This window comes from Ictidomys tridecemlineatus, chromosome 9, assembly GCF_052094955.1.
Source record: "Ictidomys tridecemlineatus isolate mIctTri1 chromosome 9, mIctTri1.hap1, whole genome shotgun sequence".
Classification (NCBI taxonomy): domain Eukaryota; kingdom Metazoa; phylum Chordata; class Mammalia; order Rodentia; family Sciuridae; genus Ictidomys; species Ictidomys tridecemlineatus.
The window spans coordinates 65,612,925-65,625,626 of NC_135485.1; the positions used below are offsets into that span (position 1 = coordinate 65,612,925).

Genomic DNA, 12,702 nt, shown 5'->3' on the forward strand with positions numbered 1-12,702 from the left:
AGACTGAGTGAGTTAATACATTAAAAGCGATGAGGACTTTAGACAAGGAGGAAGAGCTCCCTAAGTATATGCCACACAATTGTTGGTGTGTGCTAGACAAGTTCTTTTTTTTCCATTATAATTTAATTTTATTGGATTAATAGGCTAATATATAGCTTGATTTTTAATTGAAAAACAATGTAAAAATTTTAACATTATTCAAACCAATGTTTTAAAAATGATCACTTCCTTTCCTCCCCACTTCCCTCATAAGATGAAGAAAAAAATACATTAGCATCTCTATTCACCACAGTTATAATATGGCTCATAGTTATGCCTCAGGCCTGGAGGATAACTGAGGGAAAAAAAAGGAGTTTATTTGTATGTGAAATGAAAGTATCTGATATTTCCTTTTTTCCCTACACTTGCATTAACATCATTACTTATGATTTCTCAATATTTGAATGTAACCAAAATCGTGATTTTCTTATAAGTAAACCAGCATTTTTTTTCTTTTATATTTTATTGCATTAACCAGAAATTCAAGAACATTATATTTAAAAGATGAAAACAGGCTAGGCAAGCTCTTGCTTGTTATCTTCTCTATTCCTAACTACCTTGTCAGGTTATTTTCATAAATGAGGAAACTAAGTGAATGATATTTTAGTGACTTGCTCAATTAGCAAAGTCTTATAATTATAAACCTGAATTCAGGCTCAGGTATGGAACAGGCACACCATTGCCATCTCAAAAACAGCTGCTCTCTTCCCACCTCTCCAGTTCTAATGTCACCTCCTTTCTGTGGAGAGAATTTTACTGCTACAAGAACACTGACAGAATGTTATCAGGACTTGGCTCCTTATACACTTATGCTGGCCCAACTAATCATGTACAAGTTGTTATCTGATCATCCCTGCATTGTATGTAAGGAAAATTAAAAACATTACCTATTCATTTTTCTAACCCAGGGTTCCTCAGTCTCCACAGCATTGACATTTGGGGAGCTGCATAAGTCCTTGTTGTTGGGGCTGTTCTGTGCATTGCAGAATGTTCAGCGTCATTCTTGCCCACTACCTACTACATGCCACCCACCCTGTGTCACAATCAAAAATGTCTCCAGACATCTTTAGCCCGCAACCAGCACCAGCTTCATGAATGAAGGTTCGAAAAGTGAGAAATCTCTAGAGAGTTTTGAATTAAAGAGACAAGACTCTAATTACCAGTTCCAGGATGGCTCCCCCTAGCTCGAGCCTCCAGCCACCTATTATGGTAGCGAGGTTTACTGAAGAGGCTAGCGAGAGAGAGAGAGAGAGAGAGAGAGAGAGAGAGAGAGAGAGAGAGAGAGAGAACGAGAGAACATGCCAGGGAGTGGACTTTTATTGGGGAACAAAAAATTCTGGGGAAAATCCCATCCAATGAAAGTGGGGCAGCGTCCCAAGGTCAGGAGCGACAATTGAGTCTTTGGGGTAGTGGCCAGACATGCCTCTGCACGGACAAGCCCTCGGACCTGAGAAGGGTGGGGAAAACTCTGGACACAAGATGTGCCTAAGTGCATCTCGCCAAGCCAGGGAGGTAACTCAAATCACATGCCAGGATGGCCTCCCACAAGTATCTCCAGATATGTCCTGGGGAACAAAGCACCCATGGTTTTGTCTGTTCTATCTTATTCTATCCCCTACTTTCAATCACCTCCATCTGACTTCCTGTCTACTGTTTAGCCTCTCCTCTAGTCTTCCAGTTAGCTGTAAGGACAGACAAAAGCAGTAGTCCCTTTCAAAGTATATTCTTTCCTGATGTCTGAAATATCAGTAATAGAAGTTAAAGCATAGCCTCAAACAGTCTTAAAACACGCAAACCTATGGAAAAAAATGATATGTTACCAAATTCAAAAATTATAATGGTTTAGTTTTATGGAATAACTTTTGTGTGGCAAGCAGATGATAGGATAAACATGGAACATGATAATTTATATATACATATGCATAATATATACATATTATATATACATATATATACATACTTCAACAGAATTTAATATAATGCTTTATATATAGGCCATAATAAATATTTGTTGAATTAGCAAGTGGATAGATGAATGAATGAATGAATGAATGAGTAATGGGTTAAAGAATGAGTAGATATGGAGACACAAAGAATAGACTATTTTTCAAGAGATATTATTGAAAATCATTGTTGGAAATAATTTTACTTTTTTAAGCTGAAGAGGAGATCTGGATATGTTCAAATTTGTTGTAAAGGTAGGAACCAGTGGATAGGGAGATTTTATTGATTCAGCATGAATTGTAGTACTTAAAGGAATTAAGTCCTAAACAAAATGGATAGGAATGAGATCAAGTTGCCAATTGGGAGGACTATATTTGAAAAAAAATATTATTTCTGTCTTTACTTTTTTCTTTTAGAATTATTTGTGTAGAAAGCAAAATATTTTTCAAATAGAAGTAGGAGGGCCGTAGTACACAAATTCATCTCTGTTGTTGCATTGAGCTTGGAGTGGCTTGAGTTAAACTGATCTACTCTTCTGCACTTGCCACTTGCAATTAAGGACTATTCAACCTCAGCCATCAACACCTGATATTTGTCTTAGATTTTTTTTTTAAACTTGACACTGTTTTCAAAGATTCTATTTCTAAATTACAGATTTCCATTTAGAAAGCACACCCCCTAATTTGTAAAAGGAGATGGTGTGTAGTCAAATTTAGAATGCAAAAGATGGCTTGTGAGTTTATATTTCAGTTTTTAAAATTCTGCGTATAAAAACAAAACGCCAATGGAAAGAATCCAGTTTCTGTGCTGGATGAGGACATATTGTACTGGATGCTGAAATCTGGAGACTTGGAAAGCAATTTATAGATTTGTCTATGACCAGCTAAATTTAATCTGTTTGACCCCAGTTACTTCTGCAGGATGAAGATGCTCACTGCTGGAGACTGGCTGTTGTTTCTGCCCCTGCTTCTGAACTCTTATGGTGCCACAACCATTGTGCAGCACTCAAACTTCCAAACTCCAGATGAACTCCAACAATGCCAACCAAGGCCCCAATGTCATTGTACTTTACACCAAACCTGGTGCCCAACCCCTATACTGAGGCTGGACCCCTGATGCATCTGCATGTTGCTCCTGCACCTGCCAGACTCTGGAGCTCCACCCTACTGCCACCAGACTTTAACATGGATACTAGACAGTGACACTCAGTAGTGGGGCCAACTTCATTGCAACTGCCAGAGTTTGGTCCATTATGTTTTTGCCAAGAAGCCCCTCTGCATAAAATAAAAGTGCAAGGCAAAAAACAAGTGCTGATGTAGAAGCCCTGGCAAGTTATCTAGAAGGTCTTGCTAAGCTATTCAATGAAGATGTGTTGTGCTTGGAGGTATTGGTGTCTAAAATTCAGTTATGGCAGTGGTGGCAAAGGAAACTGAGGAGTCTTTAGGTGGCAACGTGAAGCCAGGCATCCAGAGAGTTGCATTCTCATCCTCTGGCAGTGGCAGGAGTCTGGTCCCAGTGCAGTGATGGTGGCTGCGGCATCACTAGTGGCCCTGTGGCGACTCCAGTGGCTTCAGTGTAGAGCTCTGTTAGCACTGATGGTGACAGCTTGGGACAGCAGGCCTCAGAGTCAGAGGGTGACTGGAGGCTGTGATGGCCTCTGCAGTGGCTCCTCCAGGCAACTGGTATTGCTCCTTGTAGGGCCTGCCTGCCCACAAAGCAGGGTGAAGGAGCCGGTGGTACCCAGACACCTGCTGAGGACCTCATGCTGCCCATTCCAGCAATGCCTGGCATTGGCCTTGAGTCCACAAGGCTGCTCACCTAATCCTTGAGTTCACCCTGCCCCTCCCTGAGTTGCAGCCTCTGAGGGATGAGTAGGACTGCTGCCAGCTGGGGCAGCCTTGGTAGAAGGCACTCACCCTCCCCAGCTACATCTCCTCTGGGCTGGGGTAGCAGAATGCAGAGGTTGGAGGTGGGGGGGCCTAGAAAATCCTCACCCTCCAAGTGCATCCCTTTGGTGGGACAAGGTGGAGAACACAGGTGGCAGTGAGAGTCTTAGGGCAACGAGTTCTCTGTCTTGGTCTTCTGCCATCCCCAGCCACAGAAATGCACTTTTGGGGTGAAAATGTCCAAGAACCTCTGCTTTCTGCACCCACAGTCCACTCAGGAATTGGCTGGGGATGGTGAGGTTCTCTCTCAAAACCGCCCCAACCTAGCAGACAACCTAGTTCCTCAGTAGAGAGGCTATATCAGGCGATGGGGTGAGCAGACACACAGTGGGCTCATGGACAGAGCGAGACATGGCAGCTGTGGGAAGCATAAGGTCCTGGGCAGCTGCCTGGGTACCACTGCCTCCCGCATTCTTCTTCCTGACCAGGCCAGTCGACCAGGCACAAGACAAGGGTCTGGAGCCTCCACCACAGAGGATATCCCAGCTACTGGTTACCTTATCACTCTGACACCCACTATCCCATGCCCTTGCTGCCATGCCAGCCTAGAACTCTTCGCTGCAGCCAACCAGACTCCCCACATGGCCACTGGATGCCACTTTCACTGTCCTCAGCTGGACCCCAGTTACTTCTGCATGATGAAGATGCTCACTGCTGGACACTGTCTGTTGTTGCTGCTCTTGCTTCTGAACTCTTATGGTGCCACCACCATTTTGCAGCACTCAAATTTCCAAACTCCAGATGGACTCCAACAATGCCCACCAAGGCCCCAATGTCATTGTACTTTACACCACAACTGGTGCCCAACCCGTATACTGAGGCTGGACGCCTGATGCATCTGCATGTTGCTCCTGCACCTGCCAGACTCTGGAGCTCCACCCTACTGCCACCAGACTTTAACATGGATACTAGACAGTGACACTCAGTAGTGGGGCCAACTTCATTGCAACTGCCAGAGTTTGGTCCATTATGTTTTTGCCAAGAAGCCCCTCTGCATAAAATAAAAGTGCAAGGCAAAAAACAAGTGCTGATGTAGAAGCTCTTGCAAGTTATCTAGAAGGTCTTGCTAAGCTATTCGATGAAGATGTGTTGTGCTTGGAGGTATTGGTGTCTGAAGTTCAGTTATGGCAGTGGTGGCAAAGGCAACTGAGGAGTGGGCTCATGGCTAGAGTGAGACATGGCAGCTGTAAGAAGCATAAGGTCCTGGGCATCTGCCTGGGTACCACCACCTCCCGCATTCTTCTTCCTGAGCAGGCCAGTCGACCAGGCGCAAGACCAGGGCCAGGAGCCTCCACCACAGAGGACATCCCATCTACTAGTTACTTTATCACTCTGACACCCCCTATCCCATGCCCTTGCTGCCATGCCAGCCTGGAGCTCTTCGCTGCGGCCAACCAGACACCCCACATTGCCACTGGATGCCACCTTCCCTGTCCTTCACCTGGACCACTGTTACTTCTGCAGGATGAAGATACTCACTGCTGGACACTGGCTGTTGTTGCTGCCCCTGCTTCTGGACTCTTATGGTGCCACCACCATTATGCATCACTGAAACTTCCAAACTCCAGATGGACTCCAACAGTGCCCACCAAGGCCCCAATGTCATTGTACTTTTCCCCACACCTGGTTGCCGACCTCTATACTGAGGCTAGACCCCTGATGCAGCTGTATGTTGCTTCCGCCCCTGCCAGACTCTGGAGCTCCACCCTGCTGCCACCAGACTTTAACATGGATACTAGACAGTGACACTCAGTACTGGGGCCAACTTCATTGCAACTGCAGCCAAACCCTTGTCACTATGGCAGATGAAAACACTCATGGCTCGAAGCATCTGTTGTTACAACCACTGTTTCTGGATTCTTCCACCATCACCGCCACCATGAGTAGGAAGCAAGGAACTCCTAAATCAGAGCTGCATGCTGACACCGCCACATTCGCCCCCACCTCACACCAATACTCAACTCCTGACTTTTGACGCCTGATGCCCTATGCCCACAACAGCTGGATGCTGCTCTTGCCACCATATGCCACCATTTCATGATGGTGCCATTGCAGTGAATTGACCCCAAGGATGCTTCTCTGCTCAAGATGTATAAGAGCTGGGAAACTGATCATTCTCCGTTACAGTCACCTCACCAAGTTCCACTGCATGCTGCCTGCCTTTTGTCACCCCAGGACCAGACACCAGTCCTCAGGACCCTAGAGGAGTTGTGGCTCTAACTCAGGGGACTCATCCAAATAAACAAGTGAGCACTCTAAATAAAGGCTGCAGTCCTCACAGCAGGCAGTGGGTGGGACTAGGTGGGTCCAGCTCACTGGTGAGAGGGTGGGGTTAGAGCCTGGGAGCTGCTGGCAAGGTCTAGACCTGATCCTGTAGGGCAAGATAGAGAGGGATCTTTGGCTGCTCTGGAAGTCTAGCCCTGGAAGAACCTTCTGGTCCTTTCTCCTGAACTTTCCATGGTGTCTCCTTCTCCTACTCCTCCGCTCTTCCCTGAGGAGACTCTGTGTCCTGGACATAGGGTCATCTGGGCACAGGGTCTCTGGGCAGTGGAGTGAGGCCCCAGTACATTGCGGCAGGCTGGGGACAGCCAGACTGGCCATACCTGGACTTGTAGGAAAAATAGCCTATTGGGAAAATACCCTCCTAGTTCTACCAAATTTAGCCTAACACTGGCTTCTTCCAAGAGATTATCAAGAAAGGAAAAATATAAGTAAGCAAGTTTGTCTGGCTAAGGGGTGGTTTGAGGAGAAGTAAAGACTTCAGATTGGGTAGAGCTGGATATAAATCCCTCTTAACTGGGTGACCTTGACCAGGGTGCAGAACTAGGTACAACCTTGGGTTTGCATCTAGTAAAGTAAAGTTGGGTGAGGAGGATAAGCCAGGGGTAAAATTAAGCTGTTGAGCAGTACCTAAACTTTGGGAGCCAGGAAGGCATTTGACATGATTTCCATGCAGAAATATATTCTGAGATTAAAGTCAACCCACTTAGAGGTGCACCTTTGGAAGGCAACTGACCTGTGAGCAGGCGGTTGAATTTACTTCATTTTTTAGATGAAATAATAATATATTGGAAGATCATAGGCCGATGTTGGGTCAGGCTTGTGAAATTATAGGCTGTTTTCAAATTTGTTTAAAGAGTTAAATCTACATAGTTCAAGCCTCCTGGGATATCCCCCACCTCTTGTCACACCCTTACATAGAGCACTATCTACAATCCCTTACCCTAATTTTTAGAGTGTCACCAAATATGTCAATGCATGTATGTACATATGCAGAGATGTACACAATGCAAAACTTTGTTCCTTTTAGCCTGCTTTGGAACCTCCTGAAAATAAAATCTCTTATTCTTACGTACATTCTTTTGCAGCTTTCCCTCCTTAATTTGTACCCCTTAAGCTGAGCATCAGGAAGAAGGAAACACCAGAGAAACTCAAAGATCCGAAGGACACCAACCCTGCTCAAGTCACTCTGGAAGCTGACTAGCCTGAATGTGCCCAAAGCTTGAGGAGACATCAGCCCTGCTTCAGCCACTCTGGGTTGGATGTACAAGGTGAAAGATATACTAACCAAAAGGAAAATGGACTGTTTCACTCTTTAAGACAGCTCTTCTACTGTCACCCCTTACTTCTGTCATATACAGAGTCCTTTGTTTTGTCTTGACTCTAGGACTGATAACAATCAAACACATAGTTAATAACATCAGAAAACAAACGCATGTACCAGTTCAATCCTGAAAGGGCATTGCAGTTGAGATCCAAGCTCACTATTTGGAGGATGGTTTCCTTTTCTTGGTGGATTCAAAAGCTTAATTGACATAGCATGGGTTGTGCTCTGAACTTGTGTATTGCTTCCATGTTTGTTTCCTCTTTTCATTAAAACTAGTGGTTCTACAATAGAAGCAGGTTTCCTTTTTATAAAAAGAGAAACAACAACTATGATATTACATTATATAAAGCTTTAAGCCAAGAAGATAATAATGCCCTTTGACTTAGAGGATTAAATAATGAGCATCAAAGGGGGTAATGCTATAGTTTCCAAAAGACTCCCACCTTAATTGTAACACACACGTCTCTCTCCTAATCAAGAAGAGATTATTTTAAGAAGTCAACAAAATTTCCAGAGCACTCATTGTGCTTTGAGCTCCTTTTTGTTGTAAAGGCCAGGTTTCTCTTTCTTGTAAGAGTTAGGCCTGCAGGGCTGGGGTTGTGGCTCAGTGATAGAGCACTTGCCTCGCACATGTGAGGCCCCTTGTTCAATTCTCAGCACCACATAAAAATAAAGGTATTGTGCTCATCTACATCCCAAAAGAAAATAGTCTCCAATCAAGTTTTTTGATGTGCGAAAATTTCTGTTTTCTGTGTAAAACATTGTGAAACCTCTGTCCAACCTATGAATGTGGAACAAAGTTAAGTTATATTAAACATTGTGCTGTGTAACCACCCACTGCAATGTTAGAGAATTTCCAGACCTGGGCTCCAGAGCTTGTTTGGTGTTATCCCCTCTGGGTTGCTGCAGCTTAAATAAATCTGCTTCCTCCAAATTCCTCAGGTGTCCAGACTCATCTTTCCTGCATCAATGCCTGCTTGAAATGCTAGAATGTCCTAATTCTCGAAGGGCCTGAAGAGACAGTCTCTCAGACTCTGTCACAGTATGAATTCTAGGAAAAGTAATTCACCACAATGAATCTAATTTCAGGTTTCATTATAGGGACTTCCTGGATGTAATATCAAAGTTGCATGATAAAACTTGTATACGTCTATTGAGTTGCCATGATATACTCCATAAAGATATATAAATGACATATTTGAATAAAAATTTAATCTGGGGGAAAATATGTTTTGTGAGAAATCTAAAGCCATGCTTGCATTTTGTGTTATTTTAAATATTATGCTGTAATAATATTATATTTTATTATTACATTTTTAAATCTGAAAAAGACATCAGAATTTTGTACCATAATATTGTCAAAAAGGGAAAATTTTATTGATTAGAAATATGCTTTCCTGTTTTTAGAGCTAACAGTTGAATTAAAGTTTTGCACCAGACACCAAGTCCATCAGAACCTCAGTCTGGTGAAACCACCTCTTGGTGCCTGCCCAGGCCAGTGCCCAAGAGCAGGTCCCAGAAGGAAATCAGGCTGGCTCTTCCCAGAGCCCTCTGGACAGAGGTTGGCCTCCTCCACTCTTAGTGTTATTTTTTCTCTGATTGCTTGGCTCCTCTCCATGCTCTTCAAGCTGTCCTCTCCCATCTTTGTTGTTCAGTGACATCACCTGTCATTCATGTTTTTATAGACCTCTGAAGAAGAGAAAATCCACATGGATTTCAGAATGGCTCAAGATGTAAATGACTGGTCATAATTGGACACCCTAAAAGGGGATGCTATTGATGGCACAGGGGTATAAATCTCATGATGGGCCAGAAAACTCATTTACAGAGCAGCCAAAGGTCTATGTAGATCCATAAAATGGCCACAAACAACCTGAAAATCTAGGTAGTAACTCATCTGGAGCAGTCATAACCTCTTTCGGCTGGAGAAATATCAGTGGCTTCTTTTGGAATTGAATTAGGTGTGAAAAATAGCTCCTATGCCATTTGGTTAGGAAAAATGGTAATGATGATGAAGGTGATAATGCAATAGCTTATATTCATAGACCACTTTGCATACATTATTTCATTGAATATTCACAAAGTCCTTTCACTGACTGTCCTAGTCAGTTCTAGCTGCTACAACAAAATAAGCTTAAGAAACATTTATTTCTCCCCATTTGGGAGGGTGGGAAGTTCATGGTCAAGGTACTGATAGATTGAATTCTTGGAAAGAGCCCTCTTTTTGCTCATAGCTGGCTGCCTCTCACTGTATTCTCAATTGGTGGAGAGCAAGTAAGCCCTGGTCTCTTTTTGAAATTCTGAGAAAACTAATCTCATCTTGGGAGACATGCCCCGCGCCTCCCTCCCCCACCCCCCACCGGCCTATCGAAATCTGATTACCTCCCAATGGCCCCACTTCTCATGCCATCATATTGGCATTAGGGCTTCAACATGAATTTGGAGGAGACACAAAACATTCAGTAGGAAATGCACTGTGGAGTCTTGGGCATATTCTTTATCTTCTCTGTGCTTCTGCTGCCTCATAAAGAAAAAGGATGGTAATGACTCCTGATCAATGTGCCTGTGTGTGTGTGTGTGTGTGTGTGTGTGTGTGTGTGTATGATTACATTGAATTAAAAACAGGTGATTAGATGATATATGCAAGTAATCCTCGATTTTAAAAAACTGAATATACAAACACAGGTGTCAAAATAAAAGCTGAAACCAAGTTTAAGAAAAAATTTCAGTGTGGGAATAGAAAATATTTCCCAGGAAGAGGATAAAAATGGAGTTTTTTTCCTGATGATATCAACTTTTTAGGAGATCTAATAGATATTTATGAAATTTAACATGACAATTTAGAAACAATGATATATGCTTATATTATACATGTATTACTTTATTCTGATTCCACATTTAGAAATCAATTTTTAACTAAAACTCATCATAGTCCTCTCCAACATTGATGTTTTTTTACCCTCTCCAAAACAAATTTGGAGTCTTAAAGGCAGTTTCCAGGACTTGGGGTCTGTTCCCTCTAAGGCGAGGGAAAGACGGGTCCTTGTGAATCAGGATGATCTTGACAAACCACAGTGAGGCCTTCATGTGGCTTAGTATATTTGCAAGTTCATCCTACAGGTGTATGTTTGAGACCACCACAATGTGTATTCCTTTTAAATGACTGAACAACACTGGCACACAACACTATCCATAGACTCAAACCCAAGGCCACATTCCAAGGAATCTTAGCAATCTGTACTTTCTATCTGATCTACCCCAAGCATGAATTGCTGATTTAATAAGAAGTAAAACAAGAAATAAAGACTGTGTTAAACTTTGTTAGTAGAAAATAAAGAGTTTGTCCAACCTCAGACTCCAGGACCACTCAGCTGTGGCCCACATTTGGTCACCCTGTCCATCAATGCAGTCAGTACCCTGACTCCAGAGGCAGGCAAGATCTAGGAGGGTGTCCATTTTTCCTCCCTATGCAGCAGGAAATGGTGACAGAAAGAGGAAACTGAGAATTTCCCAGCCTGAAAGCCTGTGGGGAGGCCCATGGTGGGGGACATAAACCCATCTTCCAGCCATTTTCTCAAAAGCACTATGATTTCGTGACACTCGGGAAGTGGAGGAGCTTCTGGTTCTGGCCACTCCAGAGGAAAGTTCAAGATAAGTGCCAACTCAGCTGTGTGGCATGAGGAAGGACCTATAGACTGAGCCCCAGGACCATGTTCTTGGCAACCCAACTCCAACTTTGTCACTGCAAGTCTGTGCTGCACTGGCCCATCAGGTGATTCCATTACTTCCAGGACCCTGATTCCCAATGCAGCCTACTGGGCAGCACCTCGAACTGGGTTCAGAAGGATACCATGCCAGGAATTCTCCCACCAGGAGAGACGAGCACTGCCACAACCTCACCCAGCGGCCTTCACTGATTACTGAAGGTCCAGTGGACCCAGAAAAGGCCATGGGCAATGCAAGGGGCCCAAGGAGCACCCACTTGGGACAACAGTCCCAGGTGAGGCTCCCTCCAACCTCACTCCTCCAGGTCCCCACTCACTGATATTTTGCCCAGTTCAGAAGCAAGCCCAGAACTCCACCAGTGAGGAGCGGGGACAGTTCATAATAGCTGAGCATGGAGGAGCATGCAGGGCTGCTTAGTGGGTTATGGGAAGCTTGAGCTTGAAACCTCACAGCTAAACCTGGCAGGGTGCCCTTCCATCCAGGAAAAGCCAAGACCCATGACAACTGGAACCTCCAAAGAGTGAATGCTGAGTGGATCTCTGGGTCTGTAGGTGTCTGCGTTGGATTGGACTGGTGAAAGGTGACATATCTTACACTGTAGGAACAGTAGGAGGCCTAGTATTGTCAAAAAATAAATTTAAAAATGGGAGAATCTTGATAACCAAAATTCAAAGAAAGCAACCCAAATATGGATAAAACTCGATTTTGTGAGCACACAGCTGGGTTTCTCTGGTTTCCACATAAAGAGAAAGGACTGTGCACAGAGGGTAGCATTCCCTCCCAGCCTGCCCTGCTGAACCCCTCAGCCGGACTCTGGGGGATGCCTTAAATGCATTCTCAGCAGCTGTTCCCTCCACTGTTCCCAGAGGAAGTGCAGGAAGACCCACAGGCCGTGATCCCAAAGCTGCCACCACCTGCAAATGCTGCTCAGCCAAGAAACTTGCCCCCCAGCAGTTCCCCTTCTGACTGGCCAGGCCCAGGCAGGACAGCAGACAGAACTCTGACAGCTCTGGGGCGGGGCATGGGCTGAGGGATTCCTGCCTTTGCAAGAGCTCCTGGCTGTCAAACTAAGTCCCGCCCACCCTCACCAGAGCAAGGCTAGATACAAACACTAGCTCACACCTTCAAGGGAGGACAAGGTGTCCTTGCCCAGCCCCAGCAAGCGAGATCCTGGAGATGCCACCACCACTTGTGCCCCTGCTGGTGCACCGCCTATCTAATGACATTGCTTTCCCCTTCAGAGGCCCAGGGAGGCTACCCCCTGCTCCAAGCTTGGAGGTATGGGGGGGCGCTTCTATTGGGGCCATGCCACTTCCCAACTTTTCAGAGAAGAGCACTCCTGAGGAGGCACCGACCTGTCCCTGTACCGGAGGTGCAGGTACTGCCAGCCAAACACCTGCTCATCACCCTAGTCCGCACGTGCTCCACGCCCCAAGAGCT

At 44.7% G+C, this 12,702-nt stretch overlaps 1 protein-coding gene across 32 annotated transcripts in view; it reads left to right on the forward strand.

Moving 5' to 3' along the window:
• The window catches only part of LOC120892322 (uncharacterized), a 207,817-nt gene extending 199,347 nt beyond the window's left edge, over positions 1-8,470 (forward strand). For 28 of the 32 annotated variants that reach the window (XR_013425871.1, XR_013425868.1, XR_013425877.1 and 25 more), the window contains 2 exons: positions 2,892-6,175; positions 7,298-8,470. The gene's annotated coding sequence lies outside the window, so the exon portion shown is untranslated. The remainder of the gene's footprint in view (positions 1-2,891; positions 6,176-7,297) is intronic. The other 4 variants (XR_013425884.1, XR_013425885.1, XM_078021547.1 and 1 more) reach the window with 1 other exon arrangement.
• Positions 8,471-12,702: the final 4,232 nt, after the last annotated feature.